We start from the raw sequence: 14,898 nt of genomic DNA on the forward strand, positions 1-14,898 counted from the left end.
CCAGGGGAAGCCTAGAGCGGCTCTGGGAGGACTGGAGGCCACGATCCTGGAAGTCCAGGAACGCGGCCCCTAACCCCTTCCAGGGCTGATGGAGGCCTTCCCCTCAGCTCTTTCCCCCAGTAAATTGGGGGCCAGTCCTGGTTGCCCCGGATATCTCCACTTTTCTGGAGGTCTCCGGGTCATCTGGGTCACCCTACTCCCAGAGCCGCTCTAGCTGGCTAGAGTAGCTCTGGGAGGGCGGCTTCCAGGCGGAAGTCTGAACGTGGAGCCACCCACCACCACCCTAGCATCCCTGGGTTCGCTTCGGCTGGGAGGGCGTGGGGTGCTATCTCACCCGCCCAGGCCTAGCTGAATCTTCGGGCCGGTCCAGCTCACAGTCAACAACGCGTATGAGTGCCGCGCTGCGCGGTGCCCAGTGCCCCTCTTAGCTTGGCGCTCTAGGTGGCCGCTTGAGTGGCCTCTATGGTAGCGCCGGCCCTGGCTGAAACATTCACTCCTGGAAGTGGGCAGCTGGGCAGAACTCACATAAAGGAGCTCTGCTGACCTGCCCTTTCTGCTCAATTTGGATCTTGCTTCCGGAAGTGCTAAATTCTCATTCTGAGCGGTAGGGACCACTTGCAGACTGGAATTAGCAGGGCTGGCCACATGTGGATCCAAATCAGTGGCCAGCTCCACTAGTGAGTGGGCAGCGTTGGCTTCTGCCCAATGATTCAAACTGTTTGTGCCTGTAAGTGCCATATGAATTATTTTGAAATGCTAGTAGATACTATAATGGCGTCTTTATAGTACCTAATGGTGAGTCTCTTCCCATGGGAGTATTCAGACTAAATAAAGCACTGTCACTTGAGGCTTATCTCAATCTTTGGTGAAGGTTTACTCACATCATAAAAATACAGCATGGTTTAGCTTAAACATCAGTCTTTACCTAGGGAGGAAACAGTTGTTTTCAGTTCAGAAATTGCTGCACACTGACAGACCAAAAGGAAGTTACAGAATCACCTTAGCATTTCATCTCTGGCTATAGTTGATGGTTATGCCATTGTTTTTGCAAAAATTATGATGATGATGATGATAATGATGATGATGATGAACCTGTAAATGCAGCACATTGGAGATCCATAATGGTAGCAAAGCTGTCATCCCTGAATGGCAGTTTGATTGTCTATCTGCATGAATCTGTCTTACTACTGATCAGGTAGACAGGTGCGTCCACATCACAGAGCTACAATCCCACAGATAATAGCTTTCTTGAAAACCTTAGCAGAGGTCAAGGCATACAGATATCGAGGTCTTTGAGACAATCCATTGTATCTAATGTTCCTGCTCCAGGTATTAATGCATCTATCTCACTAGTATTAGTCTAAAGTCTTTCTAGCAGGGTAGGTGGATTGTGCTTGTAATACGTGGCAGGGCTTGGCTTCTCATTTGGGGGCATATTTGGGGCAAAATTAGTCTACACATGGCTGGATTTACCCGGATTTGTCCGGGGTTTGGGGGGCAAATCCGGGAGGGGAGGGGAAATCCGGATTTTTTTCCAAAGGGCAGCTCTAATGGAAATTAACAAAAATGCTTATAACGTCGTCATTTTTTAAGATAAAGACATGAAACTTGGCACAATGGTAGCTCTTAGGAAGGGCTTTAGTCATACCAAATTTGAAAAAGATCTGTTCATCCATTGATTTTTTAGGATTTTTTTAAAAATTGAGGTTTTAAAATTATTATTTTTTAAATCATCATTTTTAAAGATAAAGAGATGAAACTTTGCACCATGAAAGGATTTAGGTAGAGCTTTAGCCACACCAAATTTGAAACAGATCCGTTCATCCATGGATTTTTTAGGATTTTTTTTAAAATTGAGGTTTTAAAATTATTATTTTTAAAATCATCATTTTTAAAGATAAAGAGATGAAACTTTGCACCATGATAGGATTTAGGTAGAGCTTTAGCCACACCAAATTTGAAAGAGATCCGTTCATCCATTGATTTTTTAAGAATTTTTTAAAAAATGAGGTTTTAAAATTATTATTTTTTAAACTGTCATTTTTAAAGATAAAGAGCTGAAAGTTGGCACCATGACAGCTTTTAGGTAGAGCTTTAGCCATACCAAATTTGAAACAGATCTGGGGCCAGTCGCAAACCCTGTTAACAACAACAGCAGCTTGCAATGAGTGAAGATACAGTCAGAAAAGATATTTGGGGGAAGGGGAGAATGTAACACACAGAGTATAGCAAAAGCTTCAAAGTACAGCAAAACCTACAAAAGTAGGAGTGAGTGAAGTTAATTTCAGATACATTGAATCTGTTGCTTGTTCTTTATTTCAGTGATTTTAACATTAAGATGTTATGTAGAACAGATCTTAAATGTGTGCTGTAAAATCAGACATGTGACAAGGCTAAGTACGGGTGGGCACGCCCCCTTGGTACTGGACACGCCCCCTTGGGGGCGACCATGTCGTCCTCCTTTTTGGTTTCCAAAATATGGTCACCCTACCCATGATAACCCCCCACCCCAAGTTGACATTCACATAAACAGTATGACATAGTACCTTGAAGGGCTGCAACTGGAAAGCAGAGACCACCATTCTTTAAACCCTTTACAAATCTGGACTGCATTGGGTGTAAATCTGAGGGCAGAGACTTTTAAATAGTAAATCTGAGAAGGCCTTTTTAGTTGAAGAATTCTTTGAATAAATATGTAACCCTCCTTCCTTTTCAGCTTCTGTATAGACACACACCTAGGCCTAGTCCACACAGACTGCAGATATCATGGAGAACACCTCTAGAAGCCCTACTAATGTGCCCACCTGTAAGATTATTTAGGTTGGCTGGCATAAGGGATAGGCCATTTTCAGTGTTGGCCCCGTGCTCATGGAACTCTGTTCGTTTTGAAGAATGCATGGCTCCATCATGCAGGCCTTTAAGCAGGCTCTAAAGATTCATTTGTTTACAACTTCTTTCTCATAAAAAAGATTCTTACTGTGCTGTCATTTGTTATGGTGCTGCTATAGTTTTATTTTTTATATTATTACTGGGTTTGTTATGATTAGTGTTGGAAGCACTAATGCCCTGTCCTGGACGGGGTTGCACTCCCCCTAAAGGATCGGGTCCGTAGTTTGGGGGTGCTCTTGGATCCAGAACTGTCACTTGAGGCACAGGTGAACTCAGTGGCAAAGAGCACCTTTTATCAGCTTAGGTTGATATACCAACTACGCCCTTATCTGGACAGAGATAGCCTAGCTACAGTTATCCATGCTCTGATAACCTCTTGCTTGGATTACTGCAATGCGTTATACGTGGGGCTGCCTTTGAAAACGGTCCGGAAGCTTCAACTGGTGCAAAACAGGGCAGCAAGGTTATTAACAGGGACTGGCTGGCGAGATCACATCACGCCAGTCCTTTTCCAGCTTCATTGGCTGCCAGTCCAGGTCCGGGCCCAATTCAAAGTGCTGGTATTGACATTTAAAGCCCTAAATGGTTTGGGGCCAGGTTATCTGAAGGAACGCCTCCTCCCATATGTACCTACCCGGACCTTAAGATCATCTACAGGGGCCCTTCTCCATGAGCCCCTGCCAAAGGAAGTGAGGCAGGTGGCTACTAGGAGGAGGGCTTTCTCCGCTGTGGCACCCCGGTTGTGGAACGAGCTCCCCAGAGAGGTCCGCCTGGCGCCTACACTGTACTGCTTTCGTCGCCAGCTGAAGACCTTTTTATTCACTCAGTATTTTAACACTTAATTTTAACATAAATTTAAATTTTACTGTTTTTGTGAACCGCCCAGAGAGCTTCGGCTATTGGGCGGTATAAAAATGTAATAAATAAATAAATAAATAAATAAATAATAAGCAGGACCTATAGGGAGAATTCAGGGACGATGTTCAACACAAGATACTCAGGTATAACAAATGAACTAGTCAGGGATACCAGTTGTATGTAACATCGGATCACTCATGATTAATGTACATAACCTTTAAACTATGTATTCACTAGATAGCCTGCCAGATCCATTAGAATGTAGCCTAATCATAGGTGTGATTGATAGCTAATTAGTGATGTAAGCAAGAGTTGGCAGAATGTATTGGAACCTATGGGAGAAATACAATATAAAAAAAACCCCAGGGGAGCTCATAATGATGAACCTCTCCATGGGCAAGGATCGTGCCATGTGCCACGGCTACAGAGCACATCTGTTACTGCAGTGGAGTTCCTGGTACCTGAAGGGCCATAACTTCTTTGTATCTGGCTGTTCATTTCCATGTTGTTCTCTGCTCCTCTCTTGCCTCTCCCTTGAAATAAAATCTGAGAAAGGAACCCATCATGATTATGGCCTTGTTCGAATCCTAAAGAAACTCTGCCCCTGGCAGAACAGTGATATTGCTGGTTTTCAGTATTTGATCGTTGTTTTAAGTTAACATTAAGTTAACCAGGACCCCAGGGTGGCTAACAACCCATATAAAGCAGTACAATACATAAGCAACATTTAAATTATAACATTACAAACATAATAAAATACAATAAAACCATCACTAAAAAAAAGATAAACCACTTCCCTATACCCCCAACATTACGATTCTAATTAGAATTCTGTAATCCTGAACTTCTAATTGCATGTTAGAAAATGAGTTTCAATGGAGTCGAAGGAAGATAGCAATGGTTGAAAAGTAATGTTAGGTTTTTTATTCAAAGTTGATTATGGTTTTCAGGGTTAGATACACTATCACCTTTGTTGAAACGTATTAATTTATTAATTGATTCTTTTGTTTCCCTCTTCTTCAGCCTTTCCTTGCTGGGGCTTAGATGCACAACAAGAGTTCCTTTTCAGAGACTTCTATTGCATGTCTTGTTTTGTTTTTTAATATTTTTTAATGCGCTGCTATTGATTATTGATGAAAATACTTTTTAATTTATATGTTGTAAACATAAACCAAATTTATATAAATCAAAATGTTAAAATATGTAGAAAAACATATACATTAAATTACTATTTTCAGGATCAGGGGCTCCCTGAAACGTGGCATTTAAATGTTTAAACTAATTTTAAAAAACACTTCATACCACAGGTGTAGAGACCTGTGGGAACACACTTCCCACGTTTTTTACTTTAAATAAAACTTATACATCAGGGATAAATAGTTTTCTATGTGAAAAGTATAATGAATAAACAATTCAATCATGCCCAACCCTCCTACCCCCACCCCCACCCCACCCTTGTAGTCTGAAGTGGAACAGTCCAGTGTGTATTGGACTAGGACTGGAGAGATGTGGGTTCAAGTCCCACTTTTCCCATGAAGATCAGTGGGTGACTTAGGGCCAGTCACTGACTCTCAGCCTCGCCTACCTCAAAGGGTTGTTGTAAGGATAAAATGGAGAGGAGGACAATCATATATACCACCTTGGGCTCCTTTTAGGAAAAGGCAGGATATAAATGCAACGAACAAACCAACCATCCAAGAATAAGAAAAGGCTATTAATGACTACTAATTATCTCCCAATATCAGAGGCCGCATGCCTCTGAAAACCAGTTCCTGAGGAACACATGTAGGAGGGTGTTCTTGGGTTCATGCCCTGCTTGTGGGCTTCCCATAGGTATTAGGTTGGATACTGTGGGAACAGAATGTTGGACTAGATAGGCCTTTGTTCTGACCTAGCAGGGCTTTTCTTATGTTCCTAACCACCTCATCTACTTGTGTGTGAAAAAGAAAGGATGTGTGGGTTGGCAAGGAAAGAATGGGTGTCTGGGAGAGTCTGGGAGAACACCGCCTTCTCCCCTGAGAGCTGCCTGGTTCTTAAGATTATTCTTTCAAGACCCCCCCCCCTTCAGAGGCACGTTTGGTGGCAATGTGAAAGATGGCCCTCTTCGGTGGCACCCACGCTATGGAACTCCTTCCCAAGGGAGGCTATGTTCATTCATTCTCAGCTGTCCTTCCACCAGCTAGAAAAGACTGCTTTATTCAAGTGGACCTTTCGTATATAAGTGGGCCTGTTGTGGTGGATGCTGTTGTTGTGCTTTCATTGAGTTTTAATGTATTTGCTTTTTATCCGTGATTTTAACCCACCTTGAGTGCCACATTTGGTGGAAAGATGGGATACAAATCAAATCAAATCCATCTCTGAGTGACTGAGTGCAGGTTTATAGAGTAGAGTACGTGTGTGCAATTGTGAGAGGAGAGAAGGGGAACGTCAGCCCTCTAGCCTTACCCATTGCCAAGTCCAGCCCTGCTCATTGGCAGACAGCCCTTGACTGCCTGCCCAGCACCACATGTGACCCTTGAGGGCAAAAATGTTGCCCATGCCTGCATTAGCAAATCAATTATTAAAAACATGATCAGTGCAAATAATGTCCAACAAGGAAGCCTCAGAGACTGACTCTACCATGCTCTCTACAACCAAAATGTCTGTGCATTCCTCCTGTATGTTCATCGCTAGTTTAGGGAAAGCAACAAAGAGAAAAGAACTGGCAGATCTAACACCACCCACATGCGCAAAGAAGGAAATGAGCTAAAACTATGCCAATTTTTAGAACCAATACTGAGAAGCAAGAAAATGGCCAAAGTGCAGTATGAGCACCTAGCATCTTTTTTCTGTAACTAAAGGGGGAAAGTGTGGCACATTTTTCTGACACTCACTATTTTCTTTTGATTCATTTATTACATTTCTCTACCATCCATCAGCTGAAGATCTACTACATTTGGGACCAGGACCTCAAATATCCACTTAATTTATTGCAACATAAATCCTCTTCAGTTAACATCTTATGGGGCAATCTTGTGCATGTTTAAACAGAAAATAGTCCCCCAACTCCCAACATTCCCCCACCAGCAAGAAGAGAGAACAGGTCTAAGGCCTATTCTACACCTGCAGCCCTTTTGCAAGGGAGGAGGAGTGGTTGTGAGTTTTTCTGCTTCTGTGATTGGCGCTCACGGGGCACATGTTACCAATGTTTCCCGCAAGTAAAGGAGAGCCATTGAGGGAGAATGTGTGTCCCATTACAGCGGTTCCGAATATATAGCAACAGAAGTGGGCGGGACTAGACGGATGGCTACGGGGGGATGGATTTTTTTTAATAACTCCTGAGAGATGCACACCAGCGCAGATGCACAGGAACAGACAGGGGGAATAGGTACTGTGTTGAAAATACGCTCCTGCGCAGATATAGGTTTGTGTTAAAAAAAAACTCAGCGATGAAACATGCCAATGCCCATGCACACACCCCTCACAGGCCATTGGCTGTTTGCTGATCCTGGAACTCATGGCGAACAACCAATGACCTCGCAAAGGGGGGGTCACACCAGCCATGGACTTCAGGATTGTAGCAAAAGAGAGGGGGAGCCATGACAAAACCAGTCAGCGATATTCCTGAATAGCTGAGGGGTCGACCCGAAATCACAGTGGGATTAGCTGTGCGTCATGTGGGCCGGTAGGGATGACTTTGATATTATTCAGGAATAAATGACTGATGTAGACACAGTCTACGATGCTAATAGCTCTTTTCCATAATAGATAGGTGGGAGAAAGTAAGTATAGTCACAGGTTACCTCCAACTGTTTGCTCAGCAGAACAGGGAAGCCTCTTTTAAATAGAAACACAGCTTGCCTGGTCCACCCAGTGATAGCTTAACAACATTTCTTTGCTTCAGCTATCCATTCTACAAAAGCGAGGGCAAACTCTATTTTTTTTTAAAAAAAATGGCTTTTATGTTTATGGATGAAATCAATGTATAGAAGGGGAGAGACTACTGCTAAGATCCAACAAGGGCAATCAGTGTATGAAATGGATTTCTTCACATGGATTGCCCTTTGGAATGTGGTCAACAGCATGCAGGATGGGGCAGGGGAGAAGCCTTTGAATGGATGGCTTTGATGGGTACCCTTCTCTCCTAATCAACAAGTGGCCAGTGCCATCAAAATGGACAACTCCAATTCTTGATTATGCAGGGGTGGTTCTTGAATATCCAGCATTTCACTGCTGGGTTATGAGGATTGCTTCATCCAGGCCTGCAATTTTATGACTTTAAAAAATAGAAAGAAAAGCATTTTCTAACAAAAAATTTAGCTCAGAAAAAAGAAAGGAAGAAAGATACTGATAATATCCCTGATTGCATAATCAGCCGTTTACCTTGATAAATGCAGTTGTCATCTACCGCACAGGGGAGTGGAAATGTCCATAGCTAACGTGGATCTGTAATTTCATTTAAACGTATGGGTAGTTAAAACTGTCCACTGACTGTCACTGAAGCTTTGAATTTTATAAGAGAGCATTTTCTGAAGTTGATGTAATTACTGTTAGAAAATGTGGGTTTCCAACCAAATTGGCTTTCAAAGTTGCTTACTTCCAGTGGTGTTTTTCGTTTTGTTTTTTTACATAAGCCTTCATTCAAATTTCAGGACATGTTGTTTTTCGAAAGTGGAGAAGCAGCAGGGGCAAAGTAGTGGGGAAGAAGGGGGAGGGAAGAGGGATGAAACCACTATTTTCCCCTCCTAACAAGGAGGAAAGAATCCTGTTCAATGGTGACTTCACAATTTAAATTTCAGTGTATCAGCTTTCCATCATGCGGTGCGTGGAACAATGTCTTTGCTATTCTAGATCTTTCAGGGTTCATGCTGTTTTCAATATGCTGAAACTGAAATGGTTTTACAACATACTATGAGAGATTCCTGTCCTCTCCCATTGCCATCACCACAGCCATTTAGCTATCCTAATGCATCTGCAATACAAATAGGCCTAGGCTGTTTCTACACCTGCCTTTTTTCCAGGGATTATCCCAGGATCATCCCTGTGCATGCAAATGACACACAGGGGATCCCGGGAGCAGGCAGGGATGATCTCTCCATTTTCCTGGGATAATCCTTAGGTGTAGAAAGGGCCAAAGTCTCATCTTCCAAGTATCCTGGAGGAACAAAGACCTTGGAACTGAGCAGTGGATTTGGATTGCTGGACTGCTTTAAGGATCAGAGCACTAGAAGTCATCATTCTTATTAAACGTTTTTGGTTCCAGAAAATTGGAAAAGTAATGGAGAGAATGAAGGAAGGAGAGAGACTCCGGAGTCAAAAGTTATTCCATTGGTTTTAGGAAAAATTGCTTAACTACAAAAATGCTCATCATTTTCAGTTCTGTGTCTGAAGCATCTGAAAAGGATAAAACCTCACGAAGACCCAGTCCTATTGTTTTGTATAATAATTATAGATTGTTCTACAAAGTGATTTTTGGTTTTGTTTGTTTCGTTAGAAAATAACAGCTACCATTCTATCCCTTTCTAAATAATAGTGAAATGTCTGGTTTCTACAAAGCCCACTCAGTCATGCTGCATTAACTTTTAAAAGAATCAATGTTGTAATCTGTAGCTAAGGTGTACGACACTCATAATCATCACACGGATATCAGTTCTTTCCATTACCAGGGAGGTCATTAGAGCACTATATGCTACAGTGCACATACCTGACTAATAAACTATTCATTATTTATTCAAATATTTCCATTAATTATTCTGTTACATGCTAAATAGTAACTGTCCTTACTCATGGAGAGTGTTATAATATGCTCCTCCTGATCTAGAGAACAAAATCTACGCATGGGAACAGGTTTGCAGACACAGATCAGTTCTGCAGGGCTTGCAAAAGGGCATGAATTCAGCAATCTGGTAATACATATGTATCTGCTCCCACTGTTCTTTGGATTTTGGGAGTGCTCAATTTGGACAGAAAGGAGGGATATCATAGAGGCCTTTCATAATGTTGACCATAGTATCCTTATGCATTACCTATGGGATAAGGAATTGGAGAAGTTGTACTGGAGTGGGTTCTGTTACTGCCTCATAGTTAGCCATTGGCCCCGTTCAGAAGACACCTAAACCACGGCTTTAACCAAGGTGAATAAGGTTTTCTGGCTTAACCACCATAGTTAATGCCATGGTTTAAGGTGTCTTCTGAACACAGCCCAGCTTTCTGACTTAACCACCATGGTTAAAGCCATGGTTTAAGGTGTCTTCTGAACACAGCCCAGATTTCTGGCTTAACCACCATGGTTAAAGCTGTGGTTTAAGGTGAATGGGGCCATTGTTTCTTTCCACCGGATTGGTCCTTTGAAATTCCAAATGTTTCTATTTTGTCTTTCACATCACTTGACATATATATCACACTGTTGCAAGCAGTTGACCTGACAGTTGGGGGCAAGATATCATCCCATGTGCTGATGTCACCCCTATCTTATTCTCCTTTTCTTCAGATCCAGGTGAGGCATTCCCTAAACAAAAGTCTGAAAACAGTCACAGTTCTGGATGAGGGCAAACAAACTTGAGCTCAATCCAGATAAGATGGAGATGTTGATAGAGGTAATAAGAGTTGGGAGAACTCTCCTCGGATTGGTTTGAAAATTTTCTCAGGAAATAGAAAGCAAAATCTTAGGAAAAATATTTGAGCCTACTTGAAAGCCTATTAAGCAGGCAGGTATGTAGTCTGTTGTATGCACTGGCATTTAGTTGTTGGTAGTTCTCTATTTCAGAAGCAAACTGTTATTGAAGAATACTTTTATAAACAACGCTAGAGAACCCTTGGCCACGACATCTAAATGCTTCATCAGTTAATGCCCTCTTCTGGGTGCCATCTGACCCCTGAAGAACTATTTGCAATCAACACCAGGTCTTAGTGGCCATTTCAGAATGACAGGCCATAGTAATAATAGCACAAATTATTGTGCAATTTCTATTTCTCATTTATTCGGGGACTTCACATCAACATAATTTCAAGTACATTTAATGGATTTGTCCTGAGTGAATGCATTTCCAATTCATTTAATGGAAAAGAATCAGTTACAGTTGATTATAAAATGGTCACATTTCTGAATATGTAAAAAATGGGAGTTAAGCGATACTCCTTATGAATGCACTATTCTGTGCTAAAGATTGCCTTTCTATGAAGCAGTCTTTGGTAATGTTGTTCAATTTAATTAGATATAATCTTTGGCGTTTTTGTTAGCTATTAACATTATGTAAAGATAAACTTAAGCATAATGAGTCCTTTCATTATCACATAATTGTTATTTTAATGATTACATTATGAGCAATATAATACTGTACATATTTCTACTTTTTCACATTAGTGGGCAATTATTTCTAAAGCCTCCTGTAATAATCCACCCACCCAGAGAGGCCAAATTATTAATGCTTCTACATGGCCACGCTATCTGTGTGTGTCAATAATACAGACACAGAAGGAGATTTGATTTAACAAGCTAGACCATGTTTATAACTGGAGTAAATACTATCAGGGTACAAACAGGAAGAGAGAGAGAATTGAATTACGTAGATAAATGACTGAAAACTTCAATAAAAAATTAAGTGAGATCTAGTTTAAAATAATTTTAAGGATGCAAATGGTAGCCTCCATATATGTATGAAGTTACACACACACAAACACAAACACACACACACACACACACTTCTTTTTAAATATGAAGAGGTGATGTTTTTAAACATCATAGAACTAATAGGACCATTTATCCTGAGTAAATCTAGTATAACGGTAATAATAACAATATTAAGGAAATTAGTAGTATAACTGAAATATTAGATGATTGGTGGGTGGAGTATGGCTACATACAAGCCTAACACAGCTGTGTGTGAAATTTTGGCATAAGATTCGTTGTCCCAGTTTATTTTACAATATTGAAAGGGTTTTTACGTCCTGCGATATGTGGACTTGTGTAGCATACAACACTAGTTGTCCCAGGATGTCCATTAACCAATTTTTGCATGCTTGCAGACCAGGCACAGGACAAACAGCACAGGACTTACTTGTGAGTAAGTGCTCCACCCGGCTGCATCAAGAGTATTTACAAGCAGAACCTCTGTATATTGCATATATATATATATATTAAAAAAGAACACACACAGAGATACTTTCTTTCTTTAAGGAAAGCTTACAACAAAGGGAGCAATATACTTCAAACCCTGAAATGCCTTTTTCAGGGCTGTAGTTGCATGAGAGAACGTATTTAATTAAGCCTTTTCACATCTCTCTCCACCTGTACTGGCCTCAGAACAGGATCTTTCCTTCTGGCAATCAATAGAAGCAGCAACAGCTGCCAAGCATGTGGCTAGCATCAGCCTACTTTTTTTTTTGCTTTACATTCCCATCAAATAAGGGTCCCTGGCTGTCATCATACCTCTTCCTGCTGAACCTTAAGTGGGAAGGCAATGTACCCCAAATACCTTTAAAAGTAATAAAATTCCTTTCAAAGGATGTGCAGATGCTGCAAATATACTCCATTTTGAGGTGGGGAGCCTATGGCCCTCTAGATATTGTTGGACTTCAACTTTCATTATCCCTGCCCATTAGCCATGCTGGCTGGAGCTGATAGAGGTGGAATCCAACAACATCGGGAGGGCCACAGGTAACCTATTCCTGCTTGGTTTGATACAAAGGGCCTGTTCAGACAACACGCTAAGCCATGGTTCGGCTGCTAACCCTTTTGCAGTAAATGGTTAGTGAGTGTGTTTAAACTGTGGTTATGTAGCCACCATGGTTAGGAATGTATCACACAACAAACTAAGCCATAATGTTTAGCTCAAAATGCTTAACCACCATGGCTTAGCATGTCATCTGAACAGGGTCAGTGCCTACTCTTTCCCCAAAGAGAGACAGTCTTTGCTGTTTGATAGCCACAACTCCCATGCTCAATGGCCTGGATAATGCAAATGTCTGCACCCCACAAACAGCATGCTACCCTTACATCAACCTGTGACATAGCTATATACTATCCTGGGCATAGCAATTTATCACACAATTCTCTCCAAGCAGCCAAATTCTAGTGATCCTGGACAAACATCATCTTTTGAAATAATGAATTTCAGGCACTGTTTCACATTCTGTGATTCTAGGATGACGATGATGATGATGATGATGATGATGATGATGATGATGGGTGTAACACAGATATCAATGACCCAGCAACCTGAACTCAATCCATCAGCCACAGATGACAATTGGCCAACCTAGAGTTTGATGAATTATCTTTTTTACAATCTGCCAGAGACTGCAAAAACAGCAGGGGCAGAGTGGGGAGGAGTTGTCAAATATCTTGATGCCGCTAAATATGGGTGCTGGACTGCCTTCAGTTAATGAGTCAGAAGTGGTGGCAGGTTGTTCTATCGGATCTAGCTACAGGCTTTCTTGGGTACGTGTAATTTTCTGAAGGTTCTGAAATCTGCCATATTTATCATTGGTCTTTGCACTGGGCATAACACATCTTTCTCTGCACCGATAGACAACCCGATGAGAAAACTCACACACTTACTCTGAGGGTCTATTGCTAAATGCATAGGACTAACTGGTCACCACTGTATGGCCAAGGCCAAATTTCAGATGTTCCTGCTCATCATATAGTTCTCCTGCCTTCAGTTAGTATGTTGTGTGGTTTGCTTCCTCAGACCTTTTGTTTTATTATTAGTATATTCCCTGATCTTAGCCAGTATTCCAGAATACCCTGAGGAATTGTAGGCTTATCCCCTCTAGATTTTATACTAGGCTAAAAAGTCAAAGGGAACTTCTGGAAGAATTAATGAGTGTCCCTGCTGGATCAGTCCATTTTGTTCAATGGAGTTTACTCACAGGTAAGTGTGCATAGGACTGCAGCCTTAGGTTTATATATGGAAACGCAACCCTGGCCCGGCCCGATGTTTTCATCATAAAACATGGATCAAGTATGTATTACAAAGATGTTAATTTCAATGTTAATTTCTGCACCAAGGGCCATGGTTATTCAAAATATCATCCATGAATTTCCTGGCATGTAAGTAAACAGAATTCCATCTGCCTCGTAGAGGTAATTGTTCATATTCATTAGGAGCTGCTTCATAATGCATTCAATAATAATCTGCTAGGATTCAGTGTAGCTTTTTCCTAAGTATGCCATCAGTTAATTCTGATCTCCTAGTAGAATGTGCAACCCCATACAACCCCTCCCCCAACGCTATCAGGCATATTGCTGGCACCCAGAAGTGATACAGGATGAGGCTTAAGTGTTTTATAATGAAAAATCTATTTATTTCATTAACATTTTGTGCATTATACCCTTTGTTTTTTCAACCAATAAAGAACTCTAACTGACAATGAGACTATTAGTCATTTCATGAATGAAGATGGACAAAACCATTAACCTTTTCCGAAAGGAACTATTTTATTAAAAGAAAGAACAGAGATAGCCACAGAATAGCTCGGGGAATGCTTACAGTAAAGGTTTTGGGATACTTCCAATTTATAAAGTGGAATTTGGCCAAGTTATGAAGTCATGAGTGCAACGGGAGTATATAAAACACACGTACACTTCCTTCAAAACACTCTTGATTCTGGAATACACATTAATAATAATAATAATAATAATAATAATAATAATAATAATAATAATATATTTCTTACCCGCCTCTCCCTTTGGATCGAGGTGGGAAACTACATTAGTACAGGAATCAACACATCTTAAAAATTCTTAATTTTACATAGATCTGGATACGTCTGGTGGAAAAGGCAAGTCTTTAAAGCTGCCTTAAAATCACACAGAGAGTTAATTTTACGAATCTCCTCCGGCAGGCCATTCCACAATCTGGGTGTGACAGAAGAAAAGGTCCTCTGGGAAGCTGATGTCAGCCTAGTTTTAGCTGACTGAAGTAAGTTCACCCCAGAGGACCTGAGTGTGCGGGGCGGACTATATGGGAGAAGGCGATCCCGCAGGTAACCTGGACCCAAACCATTTAGGGCTTTAAAGGTAATGACCAACACTTTGTACTTTGCCCGGAAACTAATTGGCAGCCAGTTGAGTGATTTTGATGTTGGGGTAATATGCTCACCCCTAGATGTACTGGTGACCAACCTGGCTACCATATTTTGAACTAGTTGAAGTTTCTGAACTAGGTA

At 41.2% G+C, this 14,898-nt stretch overlaps 1 protein-coding gene across 1 annotated transcript in view; it reads right to left on the bottom strand.

The window, feature by feature from the left end:
* The window catches only part of ST6GALNAC3 (ST6 N-acetylgalactosaminide alpha-2,6-sialyltransferase 3), a 349,691-nt gene that overhangs the window by 109,053 nt on the left and 225,740 nt on the right, over window positions 1–14,898 (bottom strand). The gene's annotated exons all lie outside the window — the stretch shown is intronic.

The sequence above is a fragment of the Elgaria multicarinata genome, chromosome 1 (assembly GCF_023053635.1).
Source record: "Elgaria multicarinata webbii isolate HBS135686 ecotype San Diego chromosome 1, rElgMul1.1.pri, whole genome shotgun sequence".
Taxonomy (NCBI): domain Eukaryota; kingdom Metazoa; phylum Chordata; class Lepidosauria; order Squamata; family Anguidae; genus Elgaria; species Elgaria multicarinata.